The following is a 21,793-nucleotide window of genomic DNA, read 5'->3' on the forward strand; positions in this document are numbered from 1 at the left end:
TTATTTATTTATTTATTTATTTATTTATTTCAGTAGAGATGAGGTCTCACTGTGTTGCTCGGGATGGTCTCAAGTTCACCTGTTTTTGTAAGGTTTTCCTCCTAGACTTGCCCTTTGTGCTTTTGGTGTGGTTGTATTAGATGATCCACCGTTACATGGTTTTTAGGTGCTTTTTTTCTCAACTGTCACTTGAGATTTTATTTAACACAGAAAAGCTGGACTCCCCTTACCAAGTCCCCTCCTCTCTTCGTTCCTTCTGACCCCTTAATGAAACTTGACTTATACTTTACCTTTAAGATGTAACCAGTGTATTTGCTGGGGGAAATATTGTTAGCATTGATAGGTAGGAAAGTAGATATAATTCTGCAGAAGGACTCTGATTTTGAACTTTGTGTGTATGGAATTGTCCTGACGGAGATTTTCAGTTGGCCTCAGCGGCCTTGGGTGGTAAAGGGGTGTAAAGGACCAGAAACAAAACCCCATTGAGGACCCCAGTGTGTGGAGCCAGGCCCTCCAAGGCTGTGGCCTTCAGGTTGCTCCTCAGGAGTACAGCCTTTGTTCCCTCTCGGTGCCCTCTTGATGCCTTGAGCAAACAGCGGGTTGGAGCTCCTTATAAGTACGGTGGCCGGCCAGTGTATTGACACGCACAGACACAATAGAAAACTGCATTAGGAGGCAAGCCATTGGGATTTGCAGTAAATATATTACAGAACACAAGTGACTTGCCAATACTGCTTGTTTAGCAGTTTGCAAGGGCAATGGCAGTATGGATTTTTGAATTAGAAGGGAAGGGCTGTTCTTTCTCTGTGTGGGAACATCTAGTTGATGGCTGGGGAGAAAATTGATTTAGGGAACAAAATGCAGCCGCCGTTATTTGTGCCATTTGAAAGGCGTCTATGGATTAGTGAGTGAAAATAAAAAGGTTGCTTTTGGTTTAGGAAAGAGGGTCTTAACATTGATCTGCATCTTGGTCTGGTATGGAGAGAATAAAGGATGGACCACCGGATGGAGAAAGGGCATCCGGTCCCCAGGCAGTCTGCAGCTACAGGTGCACACTCCATTCTCACATAGTTGTCTTTCTCAGCTCTTTGGCTTTCAGAAGTCGACTTTTTGCGTTTATTATTACAGTAAGCTTTTCCAGAATATTAGAGTTGTCATAACCTCATCCATGGAGCTCCCATGTGCCCTAGGCATTGTTCCTCCAGGAGCCCCCTGTCAACCTTCCCAGTCTCCCTTTGTGTGGATACTAATTATTCCACCTTGAAAAAGAGAAAACAGGCAAGTAGGATTAGGGGATGACACCTGCCCCACAGGGTAGTTACCAAGATTAAGTGAGTTACCATATGCAGAAGCAGTTGCGTAGTTTCCTGGCATGGGGGTACTCTGAGGGATAGCTGTGATCTAAATAGCAGTCCCTTTAAAACTGTACCCCTGCTGTTGGACTTCTAGGTCATGCTTCATGGACACTTCCATTTGTTTTTGCAAACCCAGCTTCCTTCCTACCTCTGAACTGATTTTCCCATTACAGTGTTTTATTTGTTTCTTTCTAAGATCATAAGCATTTATCTTGAGGCTCAAAAGGAGAAAAAAAAAAAACTTCTTGGCAGTCTTTTTTTTTTTTTTTGAGATGAAGTCTCACTCTTGTCCCCCAGGCTGGAGTGCAATGACAATGGCACAATCTTGGTTCACTGCAACCTCCACCTCCCAGGTTCAAGCGATTCTCTTGCCTCAGCCTCCGAAGTAGCTGGGATTACAGGTGTGTGCCACCACTCCCAGCTAATTTTTTAATTTTTAGTAAAATCAGGGTTTCATCATGTTGGCCAGGCTGGTCACAAACTCCTGACCTCAAGTGATCTGCCCGCCTCGGCCTCCCAAAGTGCTGGGATTACAGGTGCGAGCCACTGCGCCTGGCCTTGTTGGCAGTCTTTATTGTCTAAGTAAAATGTCTTTCTTTGGCCAAACAGCAGAATGTGTCCTTGAAAGACAATAGCTTTAAGTAATTAATATAACTATCAGTGACAATAAAGTTGTGTTGAGGTTTTTCATTTAAAGGGATGGAAGAACAACAAAGGATTTGGTTCATTCTATCAAAGCAAGTTTTGGCAGAATAAGGAATAGGAGGTATATTTCAGAGTTTTTCTTTCTAATGTAACATGGAAAATCCAACTCTTAGAGAATTTGTCATTTTGAAAACAAGCAGGGTATATGGAATTAGAAGATCAAGTTGTTGCTTGGTTACAGAAAGGAAAAATTTCATTTCGATGAGGGGTATGTACACCTGTGGGGAGTGTGTGCATGTAGTTTTCTTTTTGCTCTGTAAAGTACTGCGTGTAAGTTTTGAGTAGAGTAGTTGTGGTGCTATCTTTCTCTGTCTACTTCATGCGCTTGAGATTTTTGTTGACAGTCAACATTCACAGCTGCTGCTTATGTGCTCATATTTGGGGAAGCAAAAAAAAAAAAAAAAAAAAAAAAAAAAAAAAAATTGTTGAGAGGCCGAGGCGGGAGAATCACTTGAACCTGGGAGGCGGAGGTTGCAGTGAGCTAAGATTGCTCCATCGCACTCCAGCCTGGGCAAAAAGAGTGAAACTCTGTCTCAAAAAAAAAAATAAAAAATTATTGCAAGGGAGAAAAGCAGAGCCATTGGGATTGGTCAGACTGGAAGTTTAGGCTGTTTACTCTTCATCCCAAGCACAATGCAATAGAAACTTCTTGTGTGTCTTTGTAAGTATTTGAGATAAAGCAGGGCACAGTTGAAACAAGTTGTGCCAGTACCTGCTCTCAAACAAGCTCCGAAGTTGGCTGCTTTCTGATCTGGGTGTGCTGAGAAACTCTGCGTTCATGGCTCTTTCTGCTTAGCTTGAGAAGTGGCCCTGACACCCTGAGGATCTGTAGGGGAAGCACTAGGTTCTTGACAACCCCCTAGCCTGCCAGTTGGCCTGGGTCCCAGAACCTTTTCCATTTGTAAGTGGGCTGACTCTTTTACAGTGCCTGGGCCATGAGCTCCCTCAGAGCCAATGTCTCTGCATAGCTACTGAGGAGATTGGAATTGGACCATTGAAATGTATCCAACTTCTGTACTTTTTAGCTGACCAAAGGCCAAAGTCACACCACTAATTTAGAAGGGGAGCTGCTGACATTTGAATCTTGTAAGAAATCTGTATTTTATAATTGATGACCCTAGATGCTATGATATTTGTGAATTAAATGGAAGCATAAGGAGGTTTCAAATACTGACTGGATTTTTCTGAGTGTTGATTTTTTTTTTCATTTTTCTTAAATAGAGACAGGGTTTCGCCATGTTGCCCAGGCTAGTCTTGAACTCTAGGGCTCAAGTGATCTGCCCTCTTCAGCCTTCCAAAGTGCTAGGATTACAGGCATTAGTCACCATGCCCAGCCTAAGAATACATTGGTTTTGAACTGGTTGTTAAATCTGTACTCATCCTTATTTCTTTTTTGTTTTGAGACAGAGTCTCACTTTGTTGCCCAGGCTGGAGTGCAATGGTGTGATCTCAGCTCACTGCAGTCATTGCCTCCCAGGATCAAGCTATTCTCTTGTCTCAGCCTCCCAAGTAGCTGGGATTACAGGTGCTCGCCACCATGCCCAGCTAATTTTGGATTTTTAGTAGAGATGGAGTTTTGCCATGTTGGTCAGGCTGGTCTCGAACTCCTCACCTCAGGTGATCCATCTATCTTGGCCTCCCAAAGTGCTGGGATTGCCGGCATGAGCCACCGCGCCCAGCCCATCCTTATTTCTTGACTAATTTATTAAGTATGGCTTACCAACCAAAAGGGCCCCAGACAGATCAATGTCAGTGCATCACTGACGTTATGCAGCCACTGTTTGGGTTATCGGTTTTATCACAAGATCAAATACCCAAGAAAAGCTATGATTTTTGTTGTAGTTATTTTTAATTTTTTTTTTTTGTGATTAGCTTCTGGAACTCTCAAAGTGCTAAAATTGCTCAAAGTTAATAAGGAATGAGTAACAATTGTTGCTTCTCAAATTAAAGCAGTATAAAAGGTGGCTCATGCCTGTAATCCCAGCACTTTGGGAGGCTGAGGTGGGCGAATCACAAGGTCAGGAGGGTCAGGAGTTCGAGAGCAGCCTGGCCAATATGGTGAAACCCCGTCTCTACTAAAAATGCAAAAATTAGCTGAGCATAGGGGTGGGCGCCTGTAGTTACCCCAGCTACTTGGGAGGCTGAGGCAGAAGAATCACTTGAACCCGGGAGGCGGAGGTTGCAGTGAGCCGAGACTGTACCACTGCACTCCAGCCTGGGTGACAGAGCCAGACTCTGCCTCAAAAAAAAAAGGAAGGGGCTTTTGTGTAGACTTTGCATTGTGAGAATATTGGTATTGACACCATTTATAATTTGGAGTGTAGTTTGAAGACCAGATTCTACTGTTTGTCGCATACTGGTTAATATGGCTGTAAAGAGGAGATGAATGTGGCCACTTTTCCCAGTCTATTACTCAGGAGGACTGTAAATTTGATTGGCTGTTACAATTCTAGCAGAATCATTCGATTTGAGAGCAATAGAAAGATAAGATATCCAATTACCCAAATGATTTGCAGGGTTGGCCAACGTTGTCATGGAGACACGAGTTGGAACAAATTAAATTTTAAGCAATAAAATAATCTTAAAGCCCGTCTGGGAACAAGAAAATTTGGCAGTGGCACTTACCTGAATTGAATCTTAGCTTGACACGATGTTGTTTGACATTGATATACTGTGGGGGCCTAAACTTATATGTGGCACAACGCTATGTTTAAAAAGTAGCTCGGCCAAACCAGCAAAGGGGAGTATTGGTATAAAGTCGGGGATATTAACATTTATTTATTCTACGGCTTAAATGATGATTAGACTCTGGGTTCCCAAGAATATTTTGTATCTAAGGATTGAAATGCCTTAATAATGATTAAGCAGCTTTAATTAGACACTTGGGGAAAAAAAAAGATTTATTTAGCAGCAACACGCAATTTTTGGAACTGCCGTTCCTCTTTGTGTGCATGTCTTTTGGTGAAGGGGGGGTGGAGGTGTAAGCATGCATATATTTGCATGTACAAGTAAGGAGATTTTGGCACATGCCCCTACACTGCAGATGATTCTCTGTATTAGTTAAAATTTCTACTTTGCAGTACTGCTTGCAGACTGGAAAATTGTGTTCCAAACTTCAGCTGATGATCTAAAACCTGAATAAGCATTAGTCTGTGGCTTAGAAGGTTATTTCCCCTCATTAATATATTGTTTAACTGGTTCCTGGCTTGTGCCACGGATTTGAAAACAGCCGAGTGGCCCAGAAGGAGGGAGGGCTTTTTATCCACATGTCTATTAGACAGATGGAGATGAAAATTGGTCTGAGGGCAAGCCATTTGCAGCGTTCTCACAGCCTTCGATTTTCCTCTCATCCTCACCACAGATCATCTCAAATGATTCAGTAATGACCAAAAGTGCAACATTGACCTTTATTCCCTGGTGGATTACTGTGTTTCACAGTCCAAATGGCAGGAAGTCTATTCTGTTCTTCCAGAAGGAGCGCAGCATTATTGAGCCAGCCCAGCCCTGTGGGAACCACACAAGTGCAGACCAGTGTAACAGAATACGTGGGTTAAATTTGGTTTCTGGTGCTCTGGGAAACGAGAATTGACATGTCCTGGAACCCACATAATTAATGGAAGAATATCTAGGATGTTTTCTAAAAACACACAGGAGCACATAAATTGATTTGTCCACTTGTAAAATAACTTGTGAATTACAGGAGTGGTAACTTCTGGTGGCCCCTGGTTTATAAATTGTTCTTGCTTCCATTATCTTCAGTTCCTCTCTCCTTCTTACTTAATGCTTCCCTAGTATGTCTTAGACAATACTGTAAGGCTTTATAATTTTAAAATTATAAACTGACATGACTGAGCATAAGGGGATGAAGGGCTTTTTCTTTGGCATACTTTTATTTATGTATATTCTTGGTCAGTACCTGTAACCCTGAATAGATGGTCTCATACGACACTTTTTTTTCCCATCCTGAAAGTAGGTTGATTGTTATCTTGGAGGAATGGTGATTATTTTTCTCTTACTTAGATTCCTCTGCGGATTGTATAATGATGCAGTGATTGGGTTTTTTTTTTTTTTTTTGATAAAGAAGTAATTTGTATTTAAAATGTTATTCCTGTTTGCCTCCACATGCATGGCTGAGTCAATATTCTGTGAATCCATATACCATGGCACCTGTCATCTAGGATCCTTTTGCTTACTCTCTTCTAAATACTTAAAATAATCTTTTCCAAAGGTTATGCTTTGAAAAATTTAGCCAGCATCTCAGATTTCATTTTAATCGTGACTATAATGCTTTTGAGAAAATAAAACTTAACTGTTAACTGTTCACAAGTTATTTTTCTGCCTCAGTGGCTCCAAATTTTAATCCCTACCCTTGCCCACCACAACTTCCAGCTTCCTTTACACATCCTTCTTTTTTTTTTCCAAGATGCAATCTTGGTTCTGTTGCCCAGGCTGCTGGAGTGCAGTGGCACAATCTTGGCTCATTGCGACCTCCGCCTCCTGGGTTCAAGCAATTCTTTGTGCCTCAGCCTCCTGATGTAGCTGGGATTATAGGCATGTGCCACCATGCCCGGCTAATTTTTGCAATTTTAGTAGAGACAGGGTTTCACCATGTTGGCCGGGCTTTTCTCAAATTCCTGGCCTCAGGCAATCCACCCACCTCGGCCTCCCAAAATGCTGGGGTTACAGGTGTGAAGCCACCATGCCTGGTCTGAGTATCCTCACTACTTTGAGAGTAAGTTGTGGAGCACTGCAGGTTTTTTGGCATGTGATATTGATTAAAAACATAATTCCAGGTTCCATCCGGGAAGGCAGCAACCTAATCTTCCTTCCCAAAGGACCACCTCTCCCCAGCAGCTCAGCTTGGGGGAGCAGGAATACAGCTTAGGGGCTGAGACTTTCCAGCTGAAGTTTCAGCACTGAGTTTGAGGGGCCAGGAATAGCTTTGATACATCTATCAAACTTGGAGCTATTATGTGGATTGGGGGCCTAGACCTCCTTGCAGAGAGCTGCTTTCCCTAAGAAGTTGCTCAAGAAGTAGAGGGGCAGCCGTTACTCATGTATGTGTGTCATTCAGCTGTAGCCATGGCCCATGGAAACCTTGTGCAGAAAGTTCCTTTTCTACCATCCAGATTGGCTGAAGATTTCAATGTGTTAGGGAAACATTCGGAGGTAACTTGATTTTTGCTTTTTTTTTTTTTTTTTTTTGGAGACAGTCTCTCTCTGTCACCCAGGCTGGAGTGATCTCTCGGCTCACTGCAACTTCTGCCTTCGGGGTTCAAGCCATTCTTGTACCTCAGCCTTCTGAGTAGCTGGGATTTCTGGTGGGCACCACTACACCCAGCTAATTTTTGTATTTTTAGCCATGTTGGCCAGGCTGGTCTCCTTCTGGCCTCAAGTGATCTGCCTGCCTCGGCCTCCCAAAGTGCAGGAATTACAGGTATGAGCCAGTGTGCCTACCTGATTTTTGCATATTTTTATCTCACTCTGTTGCCCAGGCTGGAGTGCAGTGGCTTAATCATAACTCCAAACTCTGAACTAAGGATTACTCCGAACAAGTGATCCTTTGCCTAAGCATCCCCAGTAGCTAGGACTATAGGCCACACCACCACACCCAGCTAATTTTTTAAATTTTTATGTAGAAATGAGGTGTTACTATGTTGCCCAGGCTGGTCTTGAACTCCTGGTCTCCAGCAAGCCTCCTACCTTGCTCTCAAAAGTGCTGACAGATGTGAGCAGTGCTTCAGGCCTTTGTCTTTATTTACACAGGCATATTTTATTTTATTATTTATTTATTTATTTTTTTTTGAGACCAGTCTCGCTGTGTCGCCCAGGCTGGAGTGCAGTGGCGTGATCTCGGCTCATTGCAACCTCCGCCTCCCGGGTTCAAGCGATTCTCCTGCCTCAGCCTCCTGAGTAGCTGGGATTACAGGCGTGCACCACCACACCTGGCTAATTTTTGTATTTTTAGTAGAGACGGGGTTTCACCATGTTAGTCAGGCTGGTCTCAAACTCCTGACCTCATGATCCGCCTGCCTTGGCCTCCCAGAGTGCTGGGATTACAGGCGTGACCCACCGTGCCTGGCTATACAGGCATATTTTCGTTTCACAATTGTCATTTTAACCTTCATCCAATGATGATGATGATATAGTCTGCTTTTCCTCCCACTAATCCTGCTATTGTATTATCTCATTTCTTATGAGCTCTCTAATGACTGAGATCTGTGAAGAGAGTTGAAGGTATAGGCTTGCTGGGGTGTGGCCCAGGGAGAGGCTTGTTTTCCTTCCCCAGGAGGGCAGGTGATGACTTCACGGTGATGATCTGTGTGTGACTCTCTCTGCAGAGTTTGGAGAAAGATCTCTTTCTCCACCACAGAGTGCATTTTCCTTTAAGGCCACCAAAAGCTGTCCTTTTTCCGTCCTGGGACAAGTCAATACAATTTCCTGTGAACAGGCCCTTTCTGAACTCCATAACAAGGGTTTCTGAATAATGGAAATGTGCTATTTAGGAACTAAAACAGCTGTGATGCTTTTGTCAAAGATGCATCTTTACCAAAATGACAAATTAAAGCCCAAATGCTCTGCTTGGCAACAGTTGGGTCAAAACATTTAAGTCATTAATTAGAAGGAACTGAAGGGGGAAAAATTTACACAAACAGCATTGCAGACTCAACTTCATCTTGGAAAATGCAACTGAATTCTTAAAAAAAAAAAAAAAAAAAAAAAGAGGGCAGCCCTCAAGTGGGGCCTGGCAAGCTTGTCATTTGCAAATAAATCAAAAGACCATCATTGCAGGAAGGAGAACCAATGAATAGAGTTGCTTTGTCATTCTTTGATGGGCCCCACACTCAAGCCTGCTATTAAAAATGAATGCATTCAAGAGGCTCTGCATTAAGAACATAAACAATTAAGGGCACTTGAGTTGCTCTGCTGAGAGCTGCTGCGAAGATAGGAGAGCTTTCTCCGGAGATGCAGGCCCCTGCAATCTGCCTCACCAGGAGCTAGAGAATGGGAGCAATTAGTGTTGCTATCTCTGCCCCAGCAGCCTTCAGCGTGGTTTTTTTTTTTTTTTTTTTTTTCCCCTTCCTTCCTTTCTTTTAACCCCTCCTTGTTTTCAGAGAAGCTGCGAGTGTGAAAGATGGGGAGTGAAAGGATAGTATCTGGGCCCAGTTGGAGAGAGCTCAGATTTAGAATGTTGCAGGAGCTGCCAAGTGAGGGGGAGATGGAACATAAAAGTTATTATCTGCCAGTAATTGGTGACTTGTGTTCTGATTAGTTGAGCCACTAAAGGGTTTCTGTCGTCTGGTACTCTTTGTTTTGTTTTAATCACAGGCTTGAAGAAGGGGCGAGATTACATTGCCATGGGTGGAATAACTTAAATGAATATTGTGCGAGGTTTTCCACAGAAGGCAAATGTGTTCCTACACCCCCGGTTTCTGTTCTTGCCTCAGTGTTTTGTAAAAATGTGTGAGAGGGCAGCCCTCATGTTGCTGCAAGGCTCTGGAGAGAGGCAGGCCTGACCTCTCCTCTCCACTGTCTCGTTCTGACATTAGGCAAGTTATTGTAACCTTTTAGTCTATTCTCCTGGGGCACCTGGTGACCACATGAAGATTAGAGAGTGGGCATCAGAGCACCTGGCAGGTGCCAAGCAGTAGATGCTGTTGAAATAGATGGCAGTGCTTCTCAAAGTGTGGTCTCCAGTCCAAGAGCCTCAGGATTACCTGGGAACTTGTTAGAAATGAATATTCTCAGGCCTAGACTACAACAGGAGCTCTGCAGGTGGGCCTAGTCATCTGTGTATGACACAAGCACAAGGTCATCCTAGTGTACACTGGAGTTTGGGAACCACTGATAGCCTCACTAACCTTTATAAGGTTTTTTTTTTTTTAAATTAAAAGAGAGACTGAGTTTCCCTATGTTGCCCAGGCTGGTCTCAAACTCCTGGGCTCAAGGGATCCTCCTGCCTCGGCCCCCCAAAAGTGCTGGGATTGTAGGCGTGAGCCACTGTGCCCGACCTCCCCACATTTTAAAAATTTGGATTTCCTGAAAATGTGATTAGTCATTTTATCGGCGTAATTACATTTTAAACAAAAGCTACTCAGACACATTAGATTTAAAGATGAATTTACCTTTTCATGAGCTATTGGTGAGCAAGGCACTGTGATGGGAGAAATCTTGACTCTTGAGTAGCAGATATCCTGAAGGAGGCCTCTTGGCAGAGGAACTCTTCCTCTCCTATGAAGGGAAAGGGAGTATTGGAAGATTATTTGCTCTGTTTTGTGTGTATCATTTTCGGCACACAGTTTTTATGCATGCATCCCTAATTAAATTTTTTTTTTCTTTTGTAGAGGTACTGTCTTGCTGTGTTGCCCAAGTTGGTCTTAAACTCCTGGCCTCAAGTGATCCATCCCGCCCAAAATGGTGGGATTATAGGCATGAGCCACCATGCCTGGCTCCTAATTTTCTTTAGGTATAAAAATAAGATGTCATCTTCGGGAACTAGAGATGTGTTTGTGGATTTTGTTCTACCGGTGGGCCAGATGGTCTGATGTTAGGGTTGATGGATCATTCTTTCTGCCTGTGGAGGAGAATATTAAAGTGGAGTTTGGCTACAACTCATTTACTTAAGGTTTGCAATTCATAATTGAGGTCCCTTATAAACTGTCCATTCTATGCAGAGACCTCTGCTAGGGTAGCAAGGGCACGGTGACCCTGTCATTGACAGATGAGAGGCACTTTCTGTAGTCCCTTTGTTGGCTGAGGGATCATGCCGACTTGGCCTTGTGCTCCTGCAGCCCTGTTTGGACTGTATGGCCTTTCAGCAGCTGCACTGCTTTGCAGACAGGGCCGAGTTCATCAGCTCTTTCTTGTTGTGAGTATCTCCCACTTCCCAACTTCTGCGCCTGGCGACAGAGGTGAGACTCCGTCTCAAAAAAAAAAAAAAAAAGAACTAGGCAGGGAATATGTGGCTTCTAATCTTGTTTTATGATCTTGGACAAATCATTTCCTTTAGACCTCTGTTTCCCCACGTGTGATTTGAGGATTCTAAGAGGGCTGGGTACCCAAATGGTTCCAGGTTTGCCAGCATTGTTGTGTCTCAGGGCCACTGTTGATCGCAAACTTGGTGGGCCTGGCAGTGCTTATCTCTCTTCCTGATGTAATAAATGTAAACAGTAAGTTGGCCGGGTGCAATGGCTTGTTGTGCCTGTAATCCCAGCACTTTGCGGGGCTGAAGTGTGTGGATAATTTGAGGTCAGGAGTTCCAGACCAGCCTGGCCAATATGGTGAACTCCCATCTACTAAAAATGCAAAAATTAGCTGCATGTGGTGGTGCACGCCTGTAGTCCCAGCTACTCGGGAAGCTGAGGCATGAGAATCGCTTAAGCCCATGAGGCGGAGGTTGCAGTGAGCTGAGATCATGCCACTGCACTCCAGCCTGGGCAACAGGGTTAGACCCTGACTCAAAGCAACAACAACAACAAACATTTAAACAGTAAGCCAAGGGCAATGATTCCAAAGTCACTAGAGGGAGGAAAAAAAGGTCACTAAAAACCCTATCACTTCAGCATAATTACTCTTTTAATTTTGGATATCAACTTAAGGTGCTTGGCCACATTCCTAATTTTTTTTTTTTTTTTTTTTTTGTTACGTAGTTTCACTTTTGTTGCCCAAGCTGGAGTGTAATGTTGCTATCTCGGCTCATTGCGACCTCCAGCTCCTGGGTTCAAACTATTCTCCCACCTCAGCTCCTCGGGTAGCTGGGATTACAGGCATGCACCACCATGCCCGGCTAATTTTTTTGTATTTTTAGTAGAGACAGGGTTTCACCGTGTTGGTCAGGATGGTCTGAAACTCCTGACCTCAGGTGATCTGCCCACCTTGGCCCCCCACAGTGTTGGGATTACAGGTGTGAGCCACAGCGCCCAGCCCTTAAAAAAACACACACACACACAAAAACAGGCATACTAATACTAACACTGTGTCTTTGTTTCTTCCCCTCCTGCGTCATCTAGTGAATGTCTTGGTCATTTTAGCATCATTATCACAAATATGACTTTAATGACTACTCGCCATGCCTGTGGGTTGTGTGTAGTGTATTTAACTGTTCTCTTTGTATTAGACAACTGATTTATTAGGAGGGCAAATGTTAACTTTCTCAAAAACTGGGCAGATGGTTGTGATGTGTTGAATTGCTGTTACATCTTTACCTGGCTTTTTCTCTTTTCCCTTTGAAACTAGTGCTGCAGTGAACAGCTTCATGCATGGAATGCTTTTCATTTGAACTATTTCCTTAGGATAAATTCTTAGCTGTGGGAAGCCTTACCAAAGGGTTTGAATAATTTCATGCTCTTGAAACACATTGCCCAGTTGCTTTCCAAGACAGCGCTACCAATTTAATGTCATCAGTAACGTAGGATTGTTCCAGTTTCCCTGAGGATGCATCATCATTGAATTTTGTTAATTTTTTAAAAACTGCCTTAACCGTTTCTGAATGACCTACCTGACTTAACAACAAAATTTACATTTTTGTTTGGTTGCCGGTGAGGTTTTTGTGTACATTTTTTTTTTTTTTGGATTTAAGGTTGTCATTTCACAGACTCAGAAACTTCTAGTCAGAAGGGATTTAGAGGTTATCTGTTTATTTCCTTTGTGTGCTTTGTTTTCATGTTCTTGCCCATGTATCTGTTGCCAGACACTTCTTACCAACACTCCACTGTGTTTTTATCTTGGCTTCCCGCTTGGTTCAAAGAAACCAGAAGATCAGTTTGCCAGCCCTCAGCATAAGCACCATTTTTTATGATCCATCAATTTGCAATTTAATGCTAGTGGAGTTTCCCCTCCCTAAGCTGACTTTGGGCAAGGTGCCATTGGATTGCTTTGAGGCCCATGGGCAATTACTCTTAAGCAGTCCTCGCCCTGTTTTGAGCTTCAAACAGCACTCATTATGCTGCACTACTGTATGTGTAGTGGGGAAGTGTGCGGGTGCTGAGGGGTAGGCTCTTCCGCATTGCAATTAGACAAAGTGTGAGAAGTAGGAAAAGGTGGTGAGACTTTTAGGAATTATAGAATCCTAAACTCTTAAGCTATTTAGAAGACTATATCTTGAATTTATTTATTTATTTATTTGTTTGTTTATTTATTTATTTATTTATTTTTGAGAACAAATCTCACTCTGCCAGGCTGGAGTGCAGTGGCGCCATCTCAGCTCACTGCAACCTCGGCCTCCTGGGTTCAAGCAATTCTCCTGTCTCAGCCTTCCGAGTAGCTGGGACTACAGGCGCGTGCCACCACGCCAGGATAACCTTTTTTTTTTTTTTTTTTTTTTTTTTTATTTTTAGTAGAGGTGGGGTTTCACCATGTTAGCCAGGATGGTCTTGACCTGACCTCCTGATCCACCTGCCTTGGCCTCCCAAAGTACTGGGATTACAGGCGTGAGCCACCATGCCTGGCCATGTATTGAATTTAAAAGTCTTGCAGAATACACTAGAGTTTGATTGATTGCTGGTCTCTGAGGTCCTTGGCCATATTTCAGCTCAGTTAAAACATACATGTAGCTGGGCATGGTGGCTCACGCCTGTAATCCCAGCACTTTGGGAGGCCGAGGCGGGCGGATCACCTGAGGTCGGGAGTTTAAGACCAGCCTGACCAACATGCAGAAACCCCGTCTCTACTAAAAATACAAAATTAACCGGGCATGGTGGCACACGCCTGTAATCCCAGCTACTCGTGAGGTTGAGGCAGGAAAATCCCTTGAACCCGGGAGGCGGAGGGTGCGGAGAGCCAAGATCGCGCCGTTGCACTCCAGCCTGGGCAACAAGAGCGAAACTCTGTCTCAAAAAAAAAAAGGCCGGGCGCGGTGACTCAAGCCTGTAATCCCAGCGCTTTGGGAGGCCGAGACGGGCGGATCACGAGGTCAGGAGATTAAGACCATCCTGGCTAACACGGTGAAACCCTGTCTCTATTAAAAATACAAAAAAATTAGCTGGGCTTGGTGGCGGGCGCCTGTAGTCCCAGCTACTCCGGAGGCTGAGGCAGGAGAATGGCTTGAACCCGGGAGGCGGAGCTTGCGGTGAGCAGAGATGGTGCCACTGCACTCCAGCCTGGGCGACAGAGAGAGACTCCGTCTCATAAAATAAAATAAAAAAATAAAACCATACATGTACATGAATTGTATACTTACCAACATATGATTTTGTTTTTATTTTTTTGTGAACAGCCTTTCTCTAGTACTGTTTAGTAATTGTTTATGTGGGTGCACCTTGGCCATTGAATTTAGGGGTGCATGGAGATTTAAGTTTTAGTTCATTGAGGCATGACTCTGAAAGTATATTAAATATGTACCCTTACATCAGTTTTAGTAGGGGAGATACAGTGACGAAATGTGTCACAGTATTTAGTAGGAGTCGTGTTCTCCTAATGCTTCCCATCTTGTTGTGTTGAGAAGGCTTTTATGTAGAAAGCCGTTAAGAAACTGTATGGAAGCTTTCTTTGTATGACACGGTGATTTTTAAGCACACAGGTTTAGTTTACCAAATGACAGTAAGTGCTGTGGAGGATCTTGAAGGACCTAGAGAAGAGTGTGTTTATTGGTGTTATGGGGGAGAGGCAGCTTCTCAGTGAATTTGAGGCGGGCCTTGAAGGATTGGGAAGAGCTCTCATATTTGTATAGCACTGTGGAATAGTATACTTTAGCTTACATACCAGCTCATCAGCTCACTCAATTTTGATGAAACTCTGAAGCAGAGTGGTGGTAATCCTGTTAAGTAAGAGACCTGGGAGGGACCCAGTGGTTTAAGTGACTTAACATAGAACACCTTACGTAGTAGTTTGCCAGGTAGATTGCCATCATCTAAAAACCAATTTTTAGATGCTGAGGGCTAAATGTATTACCATATGCAAATCAGTGAGGAGAGCTGGCATGGGTAAGGAGAATGAGAGATTGTTGTAGACAGGTAATTTGGACTCCTGCTTCCTGCTGCCTCAGTAGGCGGTGGCCATCCGTGAAGAAAGGCTTGTTGCTGGAGCCTTCATCCTGCTGCGAACATTTCTGGGTGGAGGGTTTCATGCAGATTTGGTTTGTGGATAGCTCTTGAATGCAGATTTATTGTTGTTGCCTTATACAGTATCAAAAATCTAGGCACAGGGAAAGTTTATAAGCATTATGACTTAGCAGGTACCAAATAAGTCTTCATCATTGGGTAGGAAAATGATTTCTAGGTGGGAAATACAGTTAGCCCTCAGTTTTTCACTGGAGCTGTCTAGCCTTTGCAAGAAGTGGAAGGCAGCATGGTCAAATACCCAGGTTAATCTGCCGGCACACTCCGATCAGTAATAGAAGCATGGGTAGGAGTCACGAGAGGCCGGGCGCGGTGGCTCACGACTGTAATCTCACCACTTTGGGAGGCTGAGGCGGGCGGATCACAAGGTCAGGAGATCGAGACCATCCTGACCAACATGGTGAAACGCCATCTCTACTAAAAACAGAAAAATTAGCCGGGCGTGGTGGCACGTGCCTGTCATCCCAGCTACTTGGGAGACTGAGGCAGGAGAATTGCTTGAACCAGGGAGTCGGAGGTTTCAGTGAGCCGAGATGGCTCCACTGCATTCCAGCCTGGTGACAGAGCAAGACTCCATCTAAAATAAGTAAGTAAATACATTAAAATAAAGTCACTACGAGACTTGTTAATTTGTGCTAAATTAAGAATCTTACCAGAATACTCTTTTGTTGAAGCAAGAGATAATACCAAGAATTATTGCCAGTTTTTATGCTACTGCAATCCAGATTATTTGAAGGGAAGATGTTCATGAAGCCTCTTGGGGAGCTAGTGATGTTTTAGGACTCACAGAGCATTATCAGGTAAGCTCTGTACCCTCACCTGCCAGGAGGTAGGTTGTGCAGGTGGAGGAGCCAGGGTATTTCAGAGGACGTCAGCGCATTTTCTGGGGTAAACCAGCTTGTTAGTAGAACAGTCCAAGACTTGGATTTAGATTTTCTGACTCAAAAGTCAAGCTGGCTCCTCAGGATAGTTTTAAGATCAGGGTTTAGAGACCTGGCAGACGGAGGGGAAGTCTTGGGTAACACTCTCCTTTATTGCTCCTATTTGCTTCTTCTCCAGACTATTTATGTAGAATTTCCAGAACATATGGTATGGCTTTTGATGTTTTTCATCAGGTTGAGCTTTGATTTCTAACTTTTCTTCCTCCTGTTTCAGGCTTATCCAGTCTAACCCAACTTACATAGTACAGTCGGCCCTTTGTATCTGTGGGTTCCGCGTCTGTGAATTCAACTAACTATGGTTTGAAAATATATATTTTTTTAAAACATTGCGTCGGCCGGGCACAGTGGCTCATGCTAGGATTATAAATCCTAGCACTTTGGGAGGCCGAGGCAGGTGAATCCCTTGAGATCAGGAGTTTAAAATCAGCCTGCTCAACATGGTGAAACCCCGTCTTTACTAAAAATACAAAAAATTAGCCGGGTGTGGTGGCATGTGCCTGTAATTCCAGCTACTTGGGAGGCTGAGGCAGGAGAGTTCCTTAGAACCCGGGAGGTGGAGGTTGCAATGAGCTGAGATTGTGCCACTGCACTCCAGCCTAGGCGACAGAGCGAGACTGTGTCTCAAAAAAAAAAAAAAGAAAAAAATTACGTCTGTAGTGAACATGTACAGACTTTTTTGTCATTTCCTAAATAATACAACAACCATTTACCTAGGATTTACACTGTATTAGGTAAGTAATCTGGAGATGATATGAAGTATATGGGTAGATGTGCATAGCTTATATGCAAATACTATGCCATTTTATAGAAAGGACTTAAGCATCCTTGAATTTTGGTTTCCATGGAGGATTCTGAACCAATCCCCCACTGATAGCGAGAGACCACTGTATCATTGCCTTTGCTTTCGTATGTATTTCTTTTCTTTATTTTATTTTTGATAACTTTAATATTATTAAAGGTTTACAAGTTCATTTCATTCAGACTCGATCTTAACTGTCCTCTGACGATGTTCAAGTCTACTTTGACGCCATTCTAGGTAGTAACACATAGTTGTTATCATAAAGATGAGGGCATCTTTTCTTAAACCAAAATAAATTCCAGCTAAATCAAATAGTTAAGTATAAAAATGCAGCCATAGCACACTAGAAGAAAAGTAAGAATGGCTTTTATGATATTGGTGTGTTTTAATCTTCACCTAAAGGCCAGGAGCATAGGAAGAAAATGCTTTTGTTTGACAACATAAAGACTTAAAGTTCTATACAGCAAAACATTCGTATCAAGCAAGGTTGAAAGACAAGTGGCAAGCTGAGCAAACTCTGATAAAGGGTTAATATTTGTCTCATGCGAGGAAACACCACCAAAAGACAAAAATGATTAAACAACAATGGAAGAATGGAGAAGGGAAACATAGAGTGGACCAATAAATACATGAAAAGATGTTTAACTAGAGGAAGAATTCAAGTAATGCAAATAAAAATGAGGTCATTTTTTAATCCATTAGATGGATGAAGATTAAAGAAAGGTCAACAAAACCCAATATTGACACTGGGTGGGAGAGCAGGCACCCTCCTGAACTTGCAATAATTGGTACAGCTTTTCTTTTTTTTTTTTTTGAGACGGAGTCTCACTGTGACTCCCAGACTGGAGTGCAGTGGCGCAATCTCGGCTCACTGCAAGCTCTGCCTCCTGGGTTCACACCATTCTCATGCCTCAGCCTCCCGAGTAGCTGGGACTACAGGCGCCCACCACCAAGCCCGGCTAATTTTTTTGTATTTTTAATAGAGACAGGGTTTCACCGTGTTAGCCAGGATGATCTTGATCTCCTGACCTTGTGATCCACCCGTCTCGGCCTCCCAAAGTGCTGGGATTACAGGCGTGAGCCACCGTGCCCGGCCTGGTACAGCTTTTCTGCTGGGCAGTTTGGCAGCATGCATTGCAACTTAAAATATGCATACACTTTGACCCAGCAGTTTCACATCTAGGGATTCCTTTTAGAGATCTGTGTGGAGGGTTATTTGACACAGAGTCGTTAATTGTGCAAAATTAAATGAAACAAATATTCCCTGGTGTCAATAGTACTTAAACATCTTTATGCATGTATGGTGGAATATTTCAAGGTACTTGTTAATCTAAATTGACTGGGATGATGTCCATGACACATGTTTGAGTAACAAATTATAGACAGGCAGGGTATATAACGGAAACCCCTGGTATTAAAATGTGTCTCTCACTGTGGGTTTCTGTGCACATAAGTGAGAACCTGGAATAATGGTACCCTAAAATCATCAATATCTTACCCATGCTTATCCTTGGATGATGAACTCAGGGTTATTTTGACTTTCTTTTATATTTCTGTATATACATCTGTGTGCATGTGTATGAGTTCAAAGTGAGCATATATCATTTTTAAAATTGGAAACCTTTAAGTGTGAATTTCCAAGAAGGGGAACGTACAGAATGTTGCAGGAATATGTGGTAGGTAGGGAGTTGGGAGCAAGGACCTATGTAGGATACCCGCTAAAGGCATCTCTACTCCTTTACATGAGTGCAGAACCCTGTTGCAAAGGAGAGGAAAGCTTTGCCCATGCTTTCGAGGAGAGCCATGACCTTGAGGTAGCTTGAGTGGGTGGCTGTGATCAAATGAACTGGGTGGGGCTGACCCAGTTCTGTTTTTGTACCTGGTACAGCTGCACCCTTTTTGCATATATCTGCCTCGCTCTCTAAAGCAAGGTCATGCATGGGCTTCCTCTCTTTACCAGTCATTTCCCCTCCTAGTACATTTTGTCCAAGGCATGGTCTGTCTGTAACCTTGTCTCATTGGTGGTCAGGTAGAATTGGGTTGGCTCAGCCTAAATCCAATCTTATAAAACCAAAGACTTTGAGTTAATTCAGATCATCTTAGAAGATACACGGCTGCTGTTTTTTATACGCTTGATTGTAAAGTTCCTGGGATTTTGTTTCCTTTTTTTTTTTTTTTTTGAGACAGGGTCTTGCTGTGTCGCCTGGGCTGGAAGTACAGTGGCACGATCTCAGCTCACTGCAGGCTCAACTTTGTTCCTGGGGTTTCTACTTTGTCTTTTTCCGTTCTCTATTTCTCAAGGTCATGGACTGTGTGCTTTTAAATTTTTTTCTTGTGATCCTTTTCATTGCTTAATTCAGTAATATAGGTGGCATTTAGTAAACATTGACAAAATGATGAAATAAGTAAGGTCAAGGATGGGCCTCTTTACAAATGACTTTTTTTTTTTTGTCTTTTTTAAAAAAGCAGAACTGGTTCTTCCCAGAGAGAGGAAAGCAGAACTGCTTTGCATTGCTGTAGGGTGTTGGAGGTGCTGCAGGTGGATCCTCCCCGGGCTAGAAGTAGAGTACCCTCTGTTCCCTCTCTTGCCAGTTTTTGTCCCTTGTAGCAGAGGGACTGCTGTGGATGTGGAGCGGAGCAAAGGCTTTTCCAGCCTTCTTTACTTTTATATTTTTTGAGACGGAGTCTCCCTCTTGCATAAGCTGGAGTGCAGTGGCGTGATCTCAGCTTACTGCAGCCTGCACCTCCTGGGTTCAAGCAGTTCTCTACCGCAGCCTCCCGAGTAGCTGGGATTACAGGTGCCCACCACCAAGCCCGGCTAATTTTTTTGTATTTTTAATAGAGACAGGGTTTCACCGTGTTAGCCAGGATGATCTTGATCTCCTGACCTTGTGATCCACCCGTCTCGGCCTCCCAAAGTGCTGGGATTACAGGCGTGAGCCACCGTGCCCGGCCTGGTACAGCTTTTCTGCTGGGCAGTTTGGCAGCATGCATTGCAACTTAAAATATGCATACACTTTGACCCAGCAGTTTCACATCTAGGGATTCCTTTTAGAGATCTGTGTGGAGGGTTATTTGACACAGAGTCGTTAATTGTGCAAAATTAAATGAAACAAATATTCCCTGGTGTCAATAGTACTTAAACATCTTTATGCATGTATGGTGGAATATTTCAAGGTACTTGTTAATCTAAATTGACTGGGATGATGTCCATGACACATGTTTGAGTAACAAATTATAGACAGGCAGGGTATATAACGGAAACCCCTGGTATTAAAATGTGTCTCTCACTGTGGGTTTCTGTGCACATAAGTGAGAACCTGGAATAATGGTACCCTAAAATCATCAATATCTTACCCATGCTTATCCTTGGATGATGAACTCAGGGTTATTTTGACTTTCTTTTATATTTCTGTATATACATCTGTGTGCATGTGTATGAGTTCAAAGTGAGCATATATCATTTTTAAAATTGGAAACCTTTAAGTGTGAATTTCCAAGAAGGGGAACGTACAGAATGTTGCAGGAATATGTGGTAGGTAGGGAGTTGGGAGCAAGGACCTATGTAGGATACCCGCTAAAGGCATCTCTACTCCTTTACATGAGTGCAGAACCCTGTTGCAAAGGAGAGGAAAGCTTTGCCCATGCTTTCGAGGAGAGCCATGACCTTGAGGTAGCTTGAGTGGGTGGCTGTGATCAAATGAACTGGGTGGGGCTGACCCAGTTCTGTTTTTGTACCTGGTACAGCTGCACCCTTTTTGCATATATCTGCCTCGCTCTCTAAAGCAAGGTCATGCATGGGCTTCCTCTCTTTACCAGTCATTTCCCCTCCTAGTACATTTTGTCCAAGGCATGGTCTGTCTGTAACCTTGTCTCATTGGTGGTCAGGTAGAATTGGGTTGGCTCAGCCTAAATCCAATCTTATAAAACCAAAGACTTTGAGTTAATTCAGATCATCTTAGAAGATACACGGCTGCTGTTTTTTATACGCTTGATTGTAAAGTTCCTGGGATTTTGTTTCCTTTTTTTTTTTTTTTTGAGACAGGGTCTTGCTGTGTCGCCTGGGCTGGAAGTACAGTGGCACGATCTCAGCTCACTGCAGGCTCAACTTTGTTCCTGGGGTTTCTACTTTGTCTTTTTCCGTTCTCTATTTCTCAACGTCATGGACTGTGTGCTTTTAAATTTTTTTCTTGTGATCCTTTTCATTGCTTAATTCAGTAATATAGGTGGCATTTAGTAAACATTGACAAAATGATGAAATAAGTAAGGTCAAGGATGGGCCTCTTTACAAATGACTTTTTTTTTTTTGTCTTTTTTAAAAAAGCAGAACTGGTTCTTCCCAGAGAGAGGAAAGCAGAACTGCTTTGCATTGCTGTAGGGTGTTGGAGGTGCTGCAGGTGGATCCTCCCCGGGCTAGAAGTAGAGTACCCTCTGTTCCCTCTCTTGCCAGTTTTTGTCCCTTGTAGCAGAGGGACTGCTGTGGATGTGGAGCGGAGCAAAGGCTTTTCCAGCCTTCTTTACTTTTATATTTTTTGAGACGGAGTCTCCCTCTTGCATAAGCTGGAGTGCAGTGGCGTGATCTCAGCTTACTGCAGCCTGCACCTCCTGGGTTCAAGCAGTTCTCTACCGCAGCCTCCCGAGTAGCTGGGATTACAGGTGCCCGCCATCGTGCCCGGCTAATTTTTGTATTTTTAGTAGAGATGGGGTTTCACCGTCTTGGCCAGGCTGGTCTTGAACTCCTGACCTTGTAATCCACCTGCCTTGGCCTCTGAAAGTGCTGTGATTACAGGCGTGAGCCACCGCACCCGGCCTTTCCTGCCTTCTTTAAACCAGCCTGTGCTGTAGACACTGAGGACACCTTTTTGTTTAGCTGACCCCTGGGCCCTGTCGGTGAAGTCTTTGAGTTTGACACTGAACTGTGGCGAAACTTTGAGAACA

General features: G+C 43.4%; 1 protein-coding gene across 11 annotated transcripts in view; it reads left to right on the forward strand.

Annotated features, from left to right (window-relative positions):
- Positions 1-21,793, forward strand: part of TLE1 (transducin-like enhancer of split 1 (E(sp1) homolog, Drosophila)) — a 107,136-nt gene that overhangs the window by 13,462 nt on the left and 71,881 nt on the right. The window lies entirely within an intron of this gene.

The sequence above is a fragment of the Mandrillus leucophaeus genome, unplaced genomic scaffold (genome assembly GCF_000951045.1).
Source record: "Mandrillus leucophaeus isolate KB7577 unplaced genomic scaffold, Mleu.le_1.0 Scaffold242, whole genome shotgun sequence".
Lineage (NCBI taxonomy): Eukaryota > Metazoa > Chordata > Mammalia > Primates > Cercopithecidae > Mandrillus > Mandrillus leucophaeus.